A 19,225-nucleotide genomic window follows, 5' to 3' on the forward strand; every position below is an offset into this window, starting at 1 on the left:
TCACAGACGCCGAACTGAATGCACTTGTTCAGTATGTGTCAGATCATGATAGGGAAATGGTCATCGTTGCAGGGTCCAAGACCACACATGCCAGACGCCAGGCACACTGGCAGACCATTGCTGACAGAATAAGTGCCCTTGGAGTAGTGAGGCGCACAGCTAGTGATTGCCAGAAGCGCTGGAATGACCTTAAGCGCAGGGCAAAGGATAAGCTGGCCTCAAGTCATGCCGCAACCTTGGTGACTGGAGGTGGGTCCCCAGCACAGGATATAGAACTCACACCACACGAGTCTGTAGCTGGATCCTACGTCACCGAGGGACAACTCCAAGGTGTGGGAGACCTCCCTGATTACGAGGCATCATCCGGTGAGTGCACATGCATGTGTGTATTATCCATGTGCATGGTGTGTGTGTGAAGCATTCATGTTGGGTGCCTGTCAAGGGGGTGTGTGGCAGAGTTGATAGTGGCACCCATGTGCCTCATCCAGTATGTTCAGTGCAACACCATCTGGCCACAGCACTATCCCTACTGGCAACAGTGCACATATGGGCCGACACCATGGAAGTTGCCCTTGAATTGTCATTTTGTCACTACATTGTTGCTCATACTCCCCTGTCTATTCATCTGATGTCTTACATACCATTCCTATCCTTTCCCCCAGCCATTAAAGTTTCATCTTCACATGCCTGACATGCAATGATACCACATGCTAATGCGTCCTCTGTATATAAATGCCAACCAACATGCTGTCATACTGTGGATGTTGCCTTGACATCCACCTCCTACCTGTGGGCTTTGGTACCGTCTGGTTTCGAGCCCCATTCCCTCACACTCCATGCTGCTCTTCATGGTCTATCTTCCATGACTCCTACAGTTCAGACCATCGTGCCCTACTCACGACACCTGCTTGCCAAAAGTCAAATGAGGGCACCCTGCCCTCCAATGCGACCCACCCTATTGCTGACCAGTGCATCTGAGCCTACTCTAAGCTAACTCTCACTGACATCTGCTCATACATGCCTTTGCCTGTCCCATAGACCCTTCACATGGTCCCTGTCCTCTCTCCTTGCTCCTCTTCCACCATCATTGGTGGGACCCGTTGGGGTGTACTCCTGGCCTCCTTCCAATCCTCAGAGGCCACTATTGATGTGCATGGTAATGGGAGCGTCTCAGTCCAAGTCCCTTAGGCCAACCTCAATCTCCTTGAGAAATGCTACCCACATCTCATCAACTTCCTTACCTCTCCTGCTGTCCCCCCTCCTCTCTCCTCATCAATCCTGCACTGCCTCCCTGCACCCTCCCATGAACCTTCTCCGCCTCCCACTCCAACTCCTACACATGCTGCACCTCTGATCTCTAGCACTCCCCGTAAGTCCTCCAAGGCTGTCAACCTCCTCCACAATTACACTCCTTTCACTGCGGCTGCATCAGGCATTCCTCCGATATCTGTCACTTACATGAGGTTATGCACCTTGACATCCTTGGTCTCATGGAAACATGTCTGACGGCCAGCTCTGTCTGCATCCTTGACCCTCTCCTTGGCCCGCCACTACTGTGCAGGGGGGGTGTGCCCTTGGCTTCCCTGAGGGTATTCCTGCCACTGTCACTCCTACTTAGACCTACTCCACTCTGGAATGGCTTGTGTGAGGTCTCTCTCCACCACACCTTGACATTCTCAAACAGTGCGTACTGTGTCTGGGAAAACTGGTCAAATGTACTACTTCCTTTCTGAGTGTCCTCACCTCTCCTCCTCACTCATGTCCCCAGACACAGAAATCCTCATCCTTGGTGCTGTACGCATCCACCTGCATGCTTGTTGACGCCCCCACGTGACCTTTCTGTGACCTCAGCAACTCCCTCTCACCCTCTAGACTCCCGTCTGTCCCTACTCATTCTGCAGGGCACACTCTTGATGCTCTGATCTCATCTGACTTTCCCCTCTCCGTCCATCTCTGCACTCCTCTCTCCTGGAGTGATCACATTCTCCTCTCCTCCCAGCTCACCCTCACCACCCCACAGGCAAAGCCACCCTCACCACTGTCACACACCTTCTTGGTATTCCGACCCATGAAGTGTGTGTCAGTCGAGGCTCATGCAGCCAAAATCTCCCCCCCATCCAGCTCCCCCTTAGGCTCACTCCCATCCTGACAGGGCCCACTCCATGCTCCACTCCATGTCAGGTACACTGGATGTCTTTGCCACGGTCATGACCACCTGTCTGAAGCCCCATGCCAATGCAGAGTCCTGGCATGACTCGGATCTTGTGAACCCAAACCACAGGTGCCGGGTGGCAGAGAGGGAATGTCCTGCATCATGGCCATCCTCTGGCAAACTGGCCTGCCACATGCTCCAAAGGCAATAGCGCCTCACCCTTTTCACCAAGATGAGATCCCCAATCCAAGGGCACATATCTGCGGCATGTGACAACTCTGCAGGACACATAGAAATCTGAAAGGACCTTGCCGAGCCAGAAGCAGTGTGTACCTCCCCTGTCCCCTCCGAGCCCACAGCACTGCATGATTGTCTCTGTACCCCTATAGGCCACCCCCCCAGCACTTGTCTGCGCCTAACACCATCTGCCCTTGACGTCAAGTCCTACTTACCTTGTACAGCACTTCCAGCCGCCACTTCCCCTTGCACTTCATTGTGCCACCCACCCCTGCACTTGCGTGACATGAATGACACCAGCACCAGTAGGATTGTTGACTGGCATCCCCTTCTGCCCCACCACCCCTCAGTGCTCCGCTGTACCTTCATACATTACTTGACCGGTGCTTCACGAATGCAATATGAATCCTTTACAGGTGATGGGGAGGTGGAATCACATTGTTTACTGCATTTTGTTGATGTAGACAAGGCACTGTGCATCGTTGCCAATTCGGACTAGCAGATCCATGTACAACATGTATACTTATGGATGTGACGATGCAATGTCAGGACCAGAGTGGTTGAAATCCAAAAAAGTAGCCCTCCTCTCCCTCTTCACTTGGTGGCTATGTCACATGCCATGTGTGTGATGGCATGTGCCTTTGACATGCCAATCACCGGCCAATGTGTGATGGCAGTGCTAGGCAGCAAGGTGAGCAGGCGTTGCTCTCCAATCTGTACATTGTATGCCCTGAGCCTCCCCTACAGACCCAGTGATGGTGAATGCATAGGAGGTCTCCCAGTCATGTTGGACATGTGTCGTAGAACTACTGCCTCTGTTGTTCATCAGCCCTTGGTGCATGCCATGGTGCTAATGCCTGTTTCCATTTTTCTCTTTCATGTCTTTGCAGGGGACGAAGCACTTGTTGATGCTGGGTATGTGGTGGTGGAGCCGTCCCAGGAGGGCAACCCGGGCCGACCTACCACAAGTGAGGGACATGGTGTGTTTGTGGGTGAAAACCCACAAGTGCTGCAGGCCGTGCTGTCGAGGGGTGTCTCTGGGGGTTCCTCCCCCGAGCAGTATTCAGGTGTAGACTCGGAGGATGACACCTATGTGCAGTCGCAGGTGAGTGTTCTTGGGAGAGAATCTCCTCTGTCCGACCCACCTGCAGCCGGGCCATTGCCCTCAATGGGGATGTCAGTGTCGGCAGATCAGCCTCCGGTGGTTACGGATGCAGGGCCACACCACCCAATCTCTGATCCTGTTCCTGGGGCTGCAGATCAGAGAGGGAATGCAGTCCTGCAGCCTGAGGCCTTGCCGGCACAGCAAGGCGCAGTCCGCCTTGCCCCAGGCAGGTGTGGTGCCCGTCAACGTGGTGGCCGTATGCCACCTGGCAATACCGTTTGGGAGCAATCCATCTACGGTATGGCCACCCAACAGGCAGCATCATCCGAGATGATTGCACAGGCCATGGATAGGGTGGCCACTTCCATTGTCCCCCCAGAAAGGCTGATGGAGCGACTGGAGCAGGCTACAGAGTCCATCTGCCAGGCACACAGGGAGGATATGTTGGCGTCCAACATGGACAGGCGGGCGGCACTGGCGACTCTGCGGGAATCACTTTCCATGGAGTCCCAGCGCCACAGGGAAGGCCTGAGGGAAGAACTCCGTCACCTCAGGTCGACCCTGTTAGAGCTTGAGGCTTCATCCCATAGAAGGACAGAGGAGCAGCTGGAGCGTCTGACACGGACGCTCTCGGCCGAGATGCAGGCAACTCGTGCGGAGGTCAGGTCATCCCGGGAGTTACTGCATGGGGACCTCCGCATGATTATAACCCAGAACCAGAACTACCAGACCCGCCTGCTTGCAGCCATGGAGGAGCAAACTCGTGCTTTGCGTGGGCTGCCTCCCATTGTCACACCATCTTCTGAGGCAGCTCCCCCACCTCCAGAGTCAGCTGCAGGGTCTGGCCAGAGCCATAGCGACTCATCTCCCACAACAGAGTAGCCGTGTGGGCCACGAGCCTATGGGGTGTTTTCCTTTCCCATGATCCACACAGGTGGATTGTGGCGTGCATCCTGTCCTCGGACCTCATAGGTGGCCCCCCCCCCGCCGGCCCTTTCATGGCCATTTTTTCTCGTTTTTATTTTTATTCTGCAAGAGTGTTGCCTTGTGTGGGTACCTGGGCATACACTGTATTGTGGCTGGGCACATGCAGGCTTGTCCTGAGTTTGGTTTCGATGCTTGGGTAGCAGACATCCACACCCCTCCTGCTTCCGTTTCCATGGGCTTGCAAAGGGTGTGCCCAAGTGACAGCAAATTACACGGTGACATTGGACTCCCATGAGCTGTTGGCCAGTCCATAGTCAATACTGTGTAGACATTCATAGTGTTCATTGTTGTTGCACCTAACTATGCATGATGGTTTGATATGTGCCTCTACTTACATATGTTGCTCATGTTTTGCAGGTATTTCACACAGATCTTCACAAGGGCATACTCTCTGGAGTCAGACTACATGTCGGTAGATGTGCACTGACACTTTTGCATGGCGCCATCACTGTACATCTGGACGGTGAGGACATACCAGCAGAATCAGGTAATGAGACTACCATTGATTACATGCAATGTGTCTTGTTTGGGTGGGCTTCAGGGTGGGTTGGTGTGTAATTTGATTGAAAATACTCTTACACAGGTGTGTAGTAGTGGCTCCAGGGCGGTTAGCTGCTCAAGTGCGGCTATTTTCCATTTGGGGCACTGCTATTTGTGACACTGGTGTCATGTTGTGATGGCCAGTTTGTTTGCTGTCACATACCATGACATGGTGTCCTCAGTGGCGGGACTGTGAAGGGAATGGTTGACATGGCAATGTTGTCATGTAGTGAATCGCCTGTGGCAATGCATATTAGATTGATGGAGTTGTGTCTTTGCGTTGTGATGCATTGCTGGTGTATGTGTAGCTAGGGGTGCACACATATTGACACTTCCATGTTAACAATCTCAGGCTGATGTGTATCTGACTGTTTATTGTCAAGTAATTTTCAGACATTGTCAGGTAGTGTCATCATTGATTGTCAGATGGTATGTGCCAGAGCAGTGTGCACTAGCCAGCACTGTGATTCCTAGGTGAAGAAGTTGGCCACCAGTTGCGTACGGGCTGCCTCCCCCCGTGCCCTTTCCCCTCCCATGCGCAGCGGCCGTGCATGTGGTTGTGGATGTGGGGGCACCACCATGTCCACGGGCAGGCCCCGGCGTGTTGCAACGTTGTGCAGGACACATGCTGCCACTATGATCCTGCACACTATTCGGGGAGCATATAACAGCTGCCCGCCAGAACGGTCAAGGGAGCGAAAGCGTGACTTCAGCACTCCGAATGTGCGCTCCACTATGCCCCGTGTTGCAATGTGGGCTGTGTTGTACCTTACCTGGGGTGGCGTGGTGGGGTTCCGGATTGGGGTCATCATGTGGGGGCTGATAGGGTAGGCACTGTCCCCTGCGGAGGTGGTGATGGGTATCATTAGTGGTGTTGTGTCATGACCCAGTATCTGACATGCATGCATGTGCAGTGGCATTCATGCTCACCAAGCAGCCATGTATCTCCATGCTGGCCAGCCTCTAGGTCCCGGCATAGGGTAGACATTCTGTAGATGAAGCTGTCGTGGGTGCACCCTGGATAGTTGGCATATACTGATGTGATGATTCCCTTGGCATTGCATACAACTTGCACGTTGATGGAATGCCAGTGCTTGCGGTTTCTATAGATGTGCTCTGTTGCCCTGGGTGGACGTAGAGCCACATGTGTGCAGTCAATTGCACCAAGCACTTTGGGGAATTGAGCCACACCATAGAATTCCTGGATGCACGTCCGCCTTTCTGCATGAGTCCTGGGGAGATATATGTGCCTGCGGACTGATGGCCGTGCAGTGATGATGTTCAAGACCTGGTGTAGGCAGCGTGACTGCGTGGCCTGTGACACACCACCCACTATGGCACTTGTCCGCTGAAAGGATCCAGTGGCCAAGAAGTGCAGTACATTCAGGACCTTCTGCAGGGGGCTGAGTGCTTGGGAGCACAGGGTGGGTGATGTGAGGTCATCCTCCCACTCACTGACCAGGTCCAGTATGATGTGTGCTGGAAACCTGTACCTCCCATACACCTGGTCATCAGGCATCCCGAATAGGCTGGTTCTGGGTGTGAATATTCTGGCCCTGACTCTCCTCCTCCTCCTCCTTTGGTAGCCCACTGCCACTGCTGCTAGGAACGGTATGTTCATCCTGGCATCTGGCTTGTTTATTGAAAAGTGCGCAGAATAATGCCTTGCGCGTGTTGTAGGCGAGCGTGTGAGCCTCGCACCCCTGGAATCGAGTTCCCACTCCAATCGCGTGTGGAAATTCCCACGCAGCAGGCATACAGGTGCGCTGACGTACTTGCTTGTGTAAGTGGCCGCGCGCCCCTGAAATACACGTAGCCGGCCTTTTCGCGTGTGCTACTTCCCTCGCACCCCTGTAATCCACGTACCCTGCCATATCGCGTGTGGAACTTCCCGCGCAGCCCTGTAATCCACGTAGCCGGCCATATCGCGTGTGGAACTTCCCGCGCACCCCTGTAATCCACGTAGCCGGCCATATCGCGTGTGCAACTTCCCGCGCACCCCTGAAATCCACGTAGCCGGCCTTTTCGCGTGTGCTACTTCCCTCGCACCCCTGTAATCCACGTACCCTGCCATATCGCGTGTGGAACTTCCCGCGCACCCCTGTAATCCACGTAGCCGGCCATATCGCGTGTGGAACTTCCCGCGCACCCCTGAAATCCACGTACCCGGCCATATCGCGTGTGCAACTTACCGCGCACCCCGGTATGCACGCACACGTTTATTTTTTCTCTCTGCGCGTGTGTGTGTTTGTGGGTACCCCTTTGTACGTCTTTTGTCCTGGAGGGCCACAGTATTGGACATTGATCATGTCTGTATATAGGTGCTATTTGTTGGCGCACCTTTTAGCGCACATTTCTTGCAGGCGCAGAGACGCTACCGCCTGCTTTCTTGTGGCGGTCGTGTTTGTGCCTGTTTGTGCCTGTGCGCTGCTTTGAGCGTGCGCTTTTTTGCCCTATTCTATTCCATGAATACGTGTTGTATGCGAGCGTGTGGGCGTTCCGCGCACTTGCCTCCTAAACTTTCCCCGTGCCGCCCACATTCTTCCCCATTCCGAGTGTTGTGCCCCATTTTATTCCCCATTCCGAGTGTCCCGCCCTGTGTCCCGCCTACTTTAGAGCTGTGCGCTGCGCTGGGAGTGATGGCGCAGTGGCCGTGGCGCACGACGTTGGTTGACCTGTGCGCCGGCCTGCGCCGCGCGTTTTTTCCGCGCACGTCCTCTGCTTTTCTTGCGCAGGGACTTCCATGAATCGACGTGCGCTGGTTTCCCTGCGCTTTGCGCTGATTTTCGGCGCAGCGCACGTATTGGCCCCTCTGCGCCGGGATTTTCGGCGCACATTTATTCCATGAATCGGCCTGTAAATGTTTAGTTAGGCCTCTTGAAAACAATGGAAACACGAGTGATCAGAAGACAACAGACCAAATAAGCTAAGCCAGGCAAACACATAAACACATTATTGTATCTGCTAAAGCTGTCTATATAAACTATTTTGGATCATTTTCCTCACTCTAAGTTTTTGTTCAAAACTCGTTGCCATTGTCTTCAGCCACATCCAGGGGCGTTGCTAGGGGGGGGCTAAGGGGGCTATAGCCCCTGATGTTTTGGTTGTAGCCCCTGATAGAATCTCAGGAGCTACAGCCAAAAGACTAGCTAGCCCCCAGTCCCAACAGTTCCAACATAAGCTTAGCCCCGGGTCTTTTTCAGACCTAGCAACTCCCCTGGCCACATCCAATCCAACTTCTTTAGTTTTTAAGAACTGTTGTGGTAGTATTAACAAATGTGTTTGTTGAAATGATATGTAATATTCAAAATGAGCTTTATTGTAACGTATCTGTTCCATCTTCTCGTCTCTACATTTCACTCCACATGAAGTGCAGTCTTGTAATGTTGTTTTTCTTCCTACAGTGGATGATTTAGCTCTGATTCTTAAATCACTGATGCCTATGTTTTATTCAGATGATATCATTAGTGCTCAGTTTGTGCAAACCCTACGTTTTACAGCTCCTCCCGTGCGCTGAAATTTGGTCTGCTCCTCCTTCACGCCTCAAAAATGTTGCTCGATCTGGATGTCCTCTCTAATTCTTGCCTCACTGCTAGTGTTTCCTTTCTGGGAAAAAAGGTTGGTGAAAGTGGTCATAATGTGTCTAACAGATCATGTTGATAAACCTCATATGTTATGTCCTTACCAATCAGTTTTTAGTCATTTGTTTCGGGATCATATCTGCAACTTTTCACATTCGTGACGAGATTCTGCATAACACATTTATTGGCTTCATTCGACACAAATTCTCACAAACGCCTTTTGTCTATTCATGCCTCTTGAATGGCTCTTGAGGGATCTCTCGATTTCAATGTGCCAAATCCAATCTTTGCAATTCTTTCCCATTGCTGTTACTGCTGGTTTTCTATGGGGTTCAATCCTGTCCCCAGTTCTTTTCAATACTCATGTTGAACAACTGTGAGACATGGCTTCTAAATTTGAAATGAAAATTCATCAGTACCCAGATTTCACCCGACATTATCTTAGAGAATCATTTACTGAAATCATTTAGAAGGTAGGTGCCTACTTAAATGAGTTGTGCAATTGGATGACCTCAATGATTCTCAAATGGAATTCCTCAAAAAGAGAAGGAGTCTCATTCTAAATTTGGTGGTATCCCGCCGGTATATCCGTCAGGATACCACCAAAGGGTAATACCATTACTGGGAGGTGATCTGCCAGAAGTACAGGCAGATTACAGGTGCCAGTAATTGCCAGTATTACCAGCACTGGTAGTCCCACTGCTGGTAATATCAGCTGTATTTTGAGGGTGGGGTGCCTAAGTTACATTCAGCTCTTGACTGGATGTAAATCAGACCACCTGGCCAGCAAGCTTGTAGTAATCTGGACCGGAAATGTGCTAGTAAACTGAATTACTGACACATTAATTCCAGATCCGGCATGCTTGTTATGAGGCCAAATGTCTCCTGTTTGCATATCCCAGCCAGGAAGCCTGCCCAGCTTTCTTTCTCAGAATAGAGTCTCTTCCACACTGACTCCAGCTTTTAAATCACTTAACTTCTCTAGTGACAATAAACTGTCCGTGAAACATTATGCTGATATAAAGTCAACATCTCTAATTACTAACTTATCCATCTGCACACAATCAAACCATTCATATATCCTCTACTTTTCAATTGAAAGTTTAGCCTCTTGTGAGTTCACATGTTGATGGTGGACAAACTATTTTGATGGGAGAATCTGTGAGAAATTGCCATCTGGTAAGGGTGCAAAGCACTGGCTTTAAAGAAAGATAATATTAGTACATGAAATGGTACGGGTGATTCCTTCTCCAAAAGGGTACTCTGCTACCGAGATCCCCCTTTGTCACAACTCCATGCAAAAAGCATAGAATCCCTGTTCCCTGCGCCTCATTAGCCTGATCCACAGCACTCACTGTGATTGTGGCACAGATCAGGTTCCAAAGTCACAAGTTACCCACTCAACCACTGCAGAGACAGCAAAGTCACTGCAGCACAGGGGTGACATTTAACCTATGTCCCCTTTACCTAAATTATGATTATCATGAGTACCCCATGCTGGTGGCAGGGCAATCTCTGAGAATATGCTGTGCCTGAGTTTAGACATAGTTCATGGCAATACTCATGATCATGGCCGTCTCGTCCCAATTGGTATTGCACTTGAGTCAGCTCTGCTGTGGAAGAGATTGTGTATTCAAGTCAAACTCGACAGACAATACTGCCACCCAGCAGGGCAGTAACAGAGATGCCCCAGCTACTCATAGATTCTCTTTGTGAGGGCCGGTAACTCACTCCCCCAGGACAGCCACACATGAGGCAGCTGTCCTGGGCCCAGGTATTTAAGAGTTCCACCCATTCAGGAGGAGTAGCCTCACACTAGGGGGTGGGAGTAGGATAGGCAGGAGCTCTCTGGACACTAAAAGAAGCTTTCCACCATCTTGTTTCTCACCATATCTCTTTCACTTTCCTGTCTCCTCCACTTCATCTGGGGCAAAGCACTTTGGCTGCATGATCAACAGGGTAACATCCCCTTCAGCCAGGAGCAGGCATTGGTCCCCTACAGCAGGCTATCTTTCGATCACCTGAGCACAAAGCCTTTAAAAGAAGGAGGCTTGCACCCCTTCAACAGAATTCCCTCAGTTCTTCGAGGAACCTTTAAGGCTGAAGAGAAATCCACCTGAAGGTTCTCAGCTAGATTTCCTTTAGGACTGTTGCACAGTCCAAAGCTCTCCACCAGATGTGAACAAGGAAATGCCAAGACAGGAGGAAGATCTGCTCTCTAAACACTCCCAGGGAACATTGAGAGTGAGCAGTATTGTGGACCAGGGCCAAATATTCTGCAACAGATCTCCTGTGCTAGAACAGCAGGCCCTGAATTGGAGTAATCTGTCCTTGAAACCTTTGTGAAAGCCTTACAGCAGCTGGAGAGCTAGGCCAGCAGAAGCTGCATGTTCTATTGCACTGAACTGGTCGCTCTGTGCTCTCCGCATGCCTCCAACCAGGTGAACTACTGCACTGCATTTAAACCAGCTCAACACTGCATTGTATCCTAGCGAAGCACGTCACCTGCTAGGCCCGAAGTATCTGCATTTCACTTGTCGACTCTAACCAGGGGTTACAATCAAGATTCAAGGTTGCTAGCCTTAGAACAGTGACATCATTGACTGCACATTGACACTCCCTCGATCACCACTTCATGATCCTCGCCCACCGACTGGAACCTCTGGATTATCACTCCCCGACTGCTCCAGCCCGACTCAGCCTGGACTACTGTGAAGCATCCTTGAGACCACCCCAACCTGCATCTTTGAACCGCTGCTGTTCAACTGTACAGAGACTCCATAGTGGACCCTACTCGACAACCGCTTGCTGCCAGGACCTCCACAATCTTACATGCCCAACTGAGCCTGATCAGCTCTCATCATCGTTCGAATCTGGGCCTGATGCGCCAGCCCACCAAGAAATGAATCTAGGTACTGTGAAACTGAACTGACCCCTCATTCCACTTGATCCCTAGAGACTGGTTAGGTCTAGTTTGCTCTTGTTTTCAACCCAAAAGCTTTTTTATGGTATTACTTAACTACCACCCCTGGAACTATGCTCAGAGTGCTACTTTCTCCGGTCCGTTGCATCTTCTGTGTTCTTTGGGGTGGGTATATGTACAATAATCTAATTTTGTTCTAATTGCAGATGGTGTGTTTTATTAAAGAGTTTACCTGTTTATAGAACCTTGATTGGACATTCCCTTTTTTTTGGACAGTGATACTGTGTTGTTTGAGTCACTAGTGTTTCACCGTTACACCCCTCTTACGAGTATAAACTTGTTGTAACTTTATGATTGTGTAGTGTTTCAGTTTGTAGAAGTGTGAGGGCAGAGTGGTTCATTTTATCCATACTCGTCCTTGTATCCCTTCAAGACAGAATCCAATTTGTCAAACTGGTGGCAGCAGTGGTATTTAAAACAGACTATTCTTACAGCTCTGCCAGTCAAATAAGTGGGTGCAGTTAACGTTATTATTTACTGCTTAGGTATTTTTTTACAACCAAGAAAGAATAAGGAGCATTGGCACAGGGTGTTCAAGGATGAAAAGATTAGGGATGCACCTTTTTCTTGACATGCTAGCTGAGACATATACATTCAAGTCAAGAGACTTTTGTTCTAATTCGCAGAATCTTTTTATAATGACAAAACCCCATTGGATAACGCTCTCTGAATCAGGGCCTTCATGAAGCCCGGTGAACATATGATTACTCTAACTAGAGGACTAGATCACCAGAGGTGATCGAAATAAAGACATCTGGATGAACATTGCTGCCAGACTGAATCAGCCTAGTCCCCAGACCAGTTACAGGGGGAAAAGGAACAATGATATGTATAGACTTGAAAATAACTTACATTGATCAACCCAAAATATCTTACCACAAAATGCAGGCTCTAATAAATGATAAAAGAAACAATGAAGGAAAATGTATTTGGGATTATTAGGACCGCAGACCTGAATGTTTTAAAATCAATCGAAAATTCTGGAGTGATATTCCACAATGGACAGCATTTTGATTGGGGTGCAGAAGTAATCGCTTATAGACCAGACACTTGAATAAACCACTGAGGCATAAAACCTAATCACTAAAAACATTAATTGATTTCCCATGTTCATGCGTAACAACTAATAATACCCAACCCGGAAAAAAGTACAACACCACAATAAAATGTAAAGGAATCCGCTGAGGGGGCTCAAACAGTCTCTGCTGCCAATGTATTAAGGTCTAAAACGAGTAAGGGACCTACAGTAACCAAGAATACAATGTGTTTTGTCACTACTGCATAAAGGAAATCACAGAGGGACTTTGGAAATGGGGAAACATTAGTCTAAAGAATCAAACAAAAGTGAGTAAAACGTTTTTAACTGTCTAGTGATATATCTGAAATCCATGTTGAAGCCCTCTTATAAGTGTTCTAATTATTCTTAGTGGTCTAGTTTAGGGGATGTCTCCTTCAATAGCGTCTCATGAACATACTTTACATTAAATGAAATGTGTTAACCAGATTTCATTGACATCATTTCAACAATGTATACATGTAGTTTTGTAATTTATTTTATGCATGGACTTTTAAGCTGGCACACAAGGTTCATGGAGCTGAAGGTTTATAAATACAGTTGAAAGAAATCCCAAAGGTTTTGGAGGAGTGAAGCATTAAACAATTTGCCATCAAGTGATGCATCACAGAGTGATACGCAAAAACATATACAGGCAGTTAGGATGCCATCGAGGTATGTGATCTAGGAGCAGAAGATATTCTTTTATGTGAGAAGAAGAGGGGTGTCTACTGTTTACATTATTTACAGTGGCTTCAATTCATTTTTGCTTAGAGGAGGCAGTTACAATGGAAGGACCATGGACTCTGAGCAACATGTAGAAGTGGTAAAGTATGAAAGAGATTTTGGTGGTCAAGTGTGAGCAGGAAGTAAACTGAAAGGCAGAAAGGACTGTGTAATAGTGCAGACCCACACAGCAACAAGACAGGATAATCAGACTTCAGCCTGATAGTAGGCCAAGAAGTGTTGTTTGAATTTAGTTTTGTAGATGGTCAGGTTTGATGGGAGAGATAGGGGCACAGAAATGCTGAAAAGGAGGAATGTGTGGTCTAAGGAAGAGGGGTTCATAGTGTGATTACATGTGGCAGTGAGGATGAGAGGAAGGTAAAAACATTCACACTTATTGCCATCTGCCTTGTTTCTCTATCTATACCTCTTGCCCATGCTTTCTCTCCCCTATCTTATCCCCTCCTGCAAGGTAACTGCTTCGCCACATCCTTCCATGTGCAGCAATACAGGTAATGGTGTGAAGGATCAATAACAGGACATGACAGTTAGTCTGGAGGGACCTGCTGTTGGGTAGGTCCCTGGAACTTTTGTTCCAATTGTAGTTGCATTCATCCTTCAATAAAACAGCAACACTACCTGAAATGTGCCCATCAATGGCTTTTACTTGAACAATCCTTTAAGACATAATATTGATTGATGAGAATGGGCAGGATCCTGTCTACATTTCCTGCAGGCTAATGTGAATGGCAAAATAATGTTGATGAATATGACTTTCATGCCCCTGTGAGGTGGGGTGGAAATGGCATATAACAGCCAGCCAGCCTGAGACATGGATGGACGGAGTGAAGCGTGGGCCTCGGCTCAGACTGCGGGCCTTTACCGGCCATGTTCGCCTGGCTGACAGAGCGTGAAAGCCATTTGCACCCTGAGGTTCCTATGGGGTGCACTTGTTTAATTTTCACCCTTGGTAATTTGGCTGCTTGCGCAGCTAATCTCCAGAGGGAAGATAAAATATTATTAAAAGAGTGAGTTCCTTTTCCATTTCTATGGTGGCCGGGAATGGAAGAGTGTGGGACCAGAGCTAAAAGCTCTGGTCCCTCAGGTAAGTTGGGAGAGCCTGGCCGGGGGTGGAGATGGTGCTTAGTTTGTTTTGGGTGTGATGGGGAGGCGAGGAGGCAACAGGAAGAGGCCTCAAATCATAAAAATAAGTTTACAAAATGGCGCCACCCAGGGAAGGCCGTTGGGTTACTGGAACAGCGGGCATAGAATGTATATTCTCGCCCACTGTTCCAGCCATCTGATTGGCCAATGACACTTGCCTCGGTGCTAATGAGGAGTACTTGTCAGCTCAGAGAAAGATGGATAAGTGTATTTAATGGAATGAGTGCTCTATGTGTGTGTCAGTTTGGGGGCTGAGCTGTTGTGAGTGAATAGGACAGTGGGTTGTCCTTGTTCATATTGCCCTGAAATGCTTTAACTAATACTGCTACCTATGCGTCAATGGCAATAAAGCATTCTAAAACTATCTTTCTGCCTAATGTACATACAATTGGTCAATTGTAAAGATGGGTCCTGGGCAATGATGACTCTGACATCCTGGGATGTACCAGTTACTCATTTAATACGTTCCTTGTACATTACATCAGGTACATAAGGTCAGGTACACATAAATTAAGGGCAACATGCACCAGCATTCTCTCTCAGGGGTCTACATCTCCAACTGACTCTCACAGATCACCACTCATACATCAACATTCTCTCAGGCTGCATTCTCTGCCACTCACTCCAGCATTCCATGCATTCTAGTCAGGGTCCAGGGGAAGATTAGTCACTACATATCCCCCCCTTAATAACAACACCTACCACCAAAAGACACACACTCACAAACGCACATCATCCAATGTATGTGCATCTCTTATCTCAGAAAACATGAACACTCTACGCATACACACACATCCTAAGACCATCCTCATCCTGTGGGACAATTACTTCTCCAAACAATGTCTCTCCCCTTTTCTACACAGTAAAGAAGAAACACCCTCAACATCAACAATGATACCCTTCCAAACTCCTAAACATTATCAGGCATACCAGCCCTTCCACAAGTTATATCATCTCACAGCGCACAACATCACATCATTCACCGGCTCCCTATCAACCCTCTCCATACCACAACTCACTGGCTGAACACAACACATTGTCCATTCAACCAGGCTGGAAATTCCGAATACCTGGATAGCCAACACCACAACACTCAGTGTCACTATCCCACATGTGCCCGTGTTGAAAAACACCTTCTACACACACCTCTTCAACTACAGGGAGCTCTTCATAACACCACTCACCACCTCATACAACTATTCATCATACCACAGGACATAAGTCAACCATTTTCTTCACTAACACTTCAACATGTCATACACTTTCATTGCATTTCTACCAACAATGAGTTCTTTTCTTAAACTTCCAAGTTCTCTACCATGAATAAAAGTCCCACCTGTAAAAGCAAAATCATTAGTGTGGCACAATTCAACAAATCACGTTTCCGAACTCCATTTACTGCAAAACTAACCAGTCCACACTGGCTATTAATCTTTAAAGTCCATCTGTGGGAAAAAACTGTTAAACATAACTTTTACTATTAACTCACAAATATCCACTTCACTACTGTGCATTCCTAATAGAGGCCACGACTCCCAAACTCATCCAGTGCACACAAAATCAGTTGCACTCACCATCTCATCACATTCATCATAGAATATCTACAGGCCTCACATCACTACTACTATAACTAGTATCCTGGCCAAAACAAATAAACCAATTTGTTTTCATTGCTGCTACTCCTGTCAGCATCAATTTAAAACAAAAGTACCTCTGGGGACACGGCCCCTCTTCCCACTGTTCTTTTGACTAGCCCATTCCCAATAACTGTGCCCGTACTCTTCTGTGAATGCCCAGCATACTGCAGTTGTTTTCCGGCATTTGCTTAATTTTCTACATCTTCTGCATTGCCCAACACCCTAGCAGTGCCGCCCACGAGCAGCACCCACAATGAGGTAAGGCTTCCTCTCAGCTCACCCCTTAAGCCTCACAGTACTGAATCAACAACGCTGTGCTTTACTCCTGTAGTGCTTTCATTCCTCAGCAAAGTCACATTTTGAGCTTCTGAGCCTCTCCAACTTGCTGCTATAAGCTCCAAGCCCCTACAAGTGCTCTGCTAGAGGACATATAAGCCCCTTCAAAGCAATGGAATGGCTCCAAGCCCCTTCATTACTGCAACTGAGCTCCAAGCCCCTTCAATGGGCAGCAATCGGCTCCATGCCCCTTCATGTTATGGGGCCTCACCCCACCCAGGCACTAATTTATCACAGCTTAGCCTATGTCCCTTTTGCCAGCTGGCTGGCACCTCGCTGGCGCCTTGCCCTGGCGCTGCCCTCTACATCCAGCGCATCCAGCGCTGGCCTTCTCTGCACCTTCTAGCAAACAGCGCTGCCCCTACCTGAGAGAGGATCTTCTTCTTTGGTTGGTGGTGGTGCATCGCCCTTCCTTTGTGCTGTCCCTCCAGCACAGCCAGCATCCTCATCACCATTGTAAAGATGGGTCCTGGCCAATGATGACTCTGACATCCTGGGATGTACCAGTGACTCCTTTAATAAGTTCCTAGTACATTACATTAGGTACATAAGGTCAGGTACACATAAGTTAAGGGAAACATGCACCGCATCCTCTCTCAGGGGTCTACATCTACAACTGACTATCACAGATCGCCACTCATACATCAACATTCTCTCAAGCTGCATTCTCTGTCACTCACTCCAACATTGCATGCATTCTACTCTGTGTCCAGGGGAAGCTTAGTCACTACATCAAACTTTGAAATGCAACAATCAAGCAATGGGCCCCTAAGCACTTCATAGGATTCTCACCTGCACCACACAATCAATATTCTTACAAGCCTGGCAAAACCTCACAATGCCTTCCACATCAAGTTCAAACCCTGGCCCTAAGTACTCACAATTCCAGAGACCCTTGGTCTTCTGAATCCCAAGAGGTCCCTTGTGTGCCAGTTGTACAGCCTGACCTCTGATTGCACAGGAGGAGCTGCCTTACATCTGATATGGACCATGTGTCCTTCTACACACAACTCATATTTCACCATCCTGAATTATTTCACCCTCACATCTGTAGCCTGGGGCAATCTGCAACTTGCATATGCACGCTGGACAATGAAAGAGTAAACGGCATCATCTTTCCATGCTTTGAAAACTTTGCATGACACACAAATTCTAACAGCAAAAGCCTTTTCATCCACAACATCCTCGCTCTTTTTGTCCTACCCTGCTGTTGTCACACCACAACTTTGTCTGCATCAGAACCACCCAGCTGTTGTCACACCACAACTTTGTCTGCATCAGAAACACATCTGATTTCCATATTGAGGCTTTGCATGAAGATGACCCATTTGACCACTCTAAGAGAGAAGCCATCACGTTTTTTTCTATTGAAGGTGACCCTTAATGAATTGGGATGTGCTCTTATTATGCATTCCCTCCCCCGCAAATTGGTCTTGCTTTAACCTGCCAAATGTTAACAAAGTGTCAGGTGCCTCATTTGTCTTGTATCAACTGTCAAATAATCATCCATACAGACTCATAAATTGTCAACCCAAGTCTATATATCCAAACTGTATATGTTTGTGAAAACAACCAGAATGTTTATTTCATCCAAGAAATTGAATATGGGGCATTGTTGATTTGAACCAACTATGTACATGAATTTAAATCAATGTGTCAATGTGAGAGAACTGTCTATTGTATGCTTCAACACAGCAGAGACATATATTGTAAAACCCTGCTGGGCACCAGTGATTACGAGAGATGCATTGTGCTGTGGTACTGAAACTGCACTGAACTACTTAATTTCATAGGGTCACAAGCTACCTTAGAAACATGTGTGGGTTTCCAATTCATGGCACACACATATAACACAATGATGTCCTTACAGCCCTTGCTGTTTGCAGAGGCTGCTGGTGAATGTTTTCTTTGTAGAGGTGCACATATTTCCCATGAATGCATAATAGTGACTGAGAATAACGAGGAAGTCACATTCAACAAGGGTTGAATGGCAAAGTTCTCCTTCTGAGAAATTGTTTAAAACAATTAGATAAAATGGTGCTTTTACAAAAACATGTTTTGCAAAAAAGCGGATGAAATGCAATGCAATTTACAATAGCTTTTATCAGGACATTTGTTTCTCCAACTATGCGGACGATATGTACTGCATAATCCCTTTTCCAGGAACTATAGAGAGGATACGCTTGCTATCAATAAGATATATGATCTCATCGACATGAGGATGAGAGATAATGGGCTTGTTTTAAACAATGAGAAAAATGAATTTACGGGACCAGCCCCAGAATATCGAAATTAGGAGATGACTACTTTGAGTTCCAAATAGCTGAGAGAAATAATTTGGGGCTAAAACTCCTGGAGTATTCGTTGATCAAAATGTGAATATTGAAGCGCAAATTAACAGTCTTGTAGCTTCATCCTCCTATTTTATAAGACTACTATCTAATATATTCACATTCCTTTCCAAAAAGAGCAGTGATAAGGTAGCTAGAGTGATTATAGGCTCCAAGATAGATCACTGCGCAGCCTTTTGAAAGGAGACAATAAGCGGGAAATTGCAACACTTCAAGTCATACAAAACAGTGCCATCAAAGCCATAGTAAAACATATCTCAGAGAATAGGAAAGGCTTACATAAGCTCTGTGTGGAGGCTAGGATGCACTTTTGACACTCCTCTCTGCTCACTATTGTGTATAAATGCCTGGAGGGCTCATATTTGCAGTACT

Source organism: Ambystoma mexicanum, chromosome 10 (genome assembly GCF_040938575.1).
Source record: "Ambystoma mexicanum isolate Mex_15411 chromosome 10, UKY_AmexF1_1, whole genome shotgun sequence".
Classification (NCBI taxonomy): Eukaryota; Metazoa; Chordata; class Amphibia; order Caudata; family Ambystomatidae; genus Ambystoma; species Ambystoma mexicanum.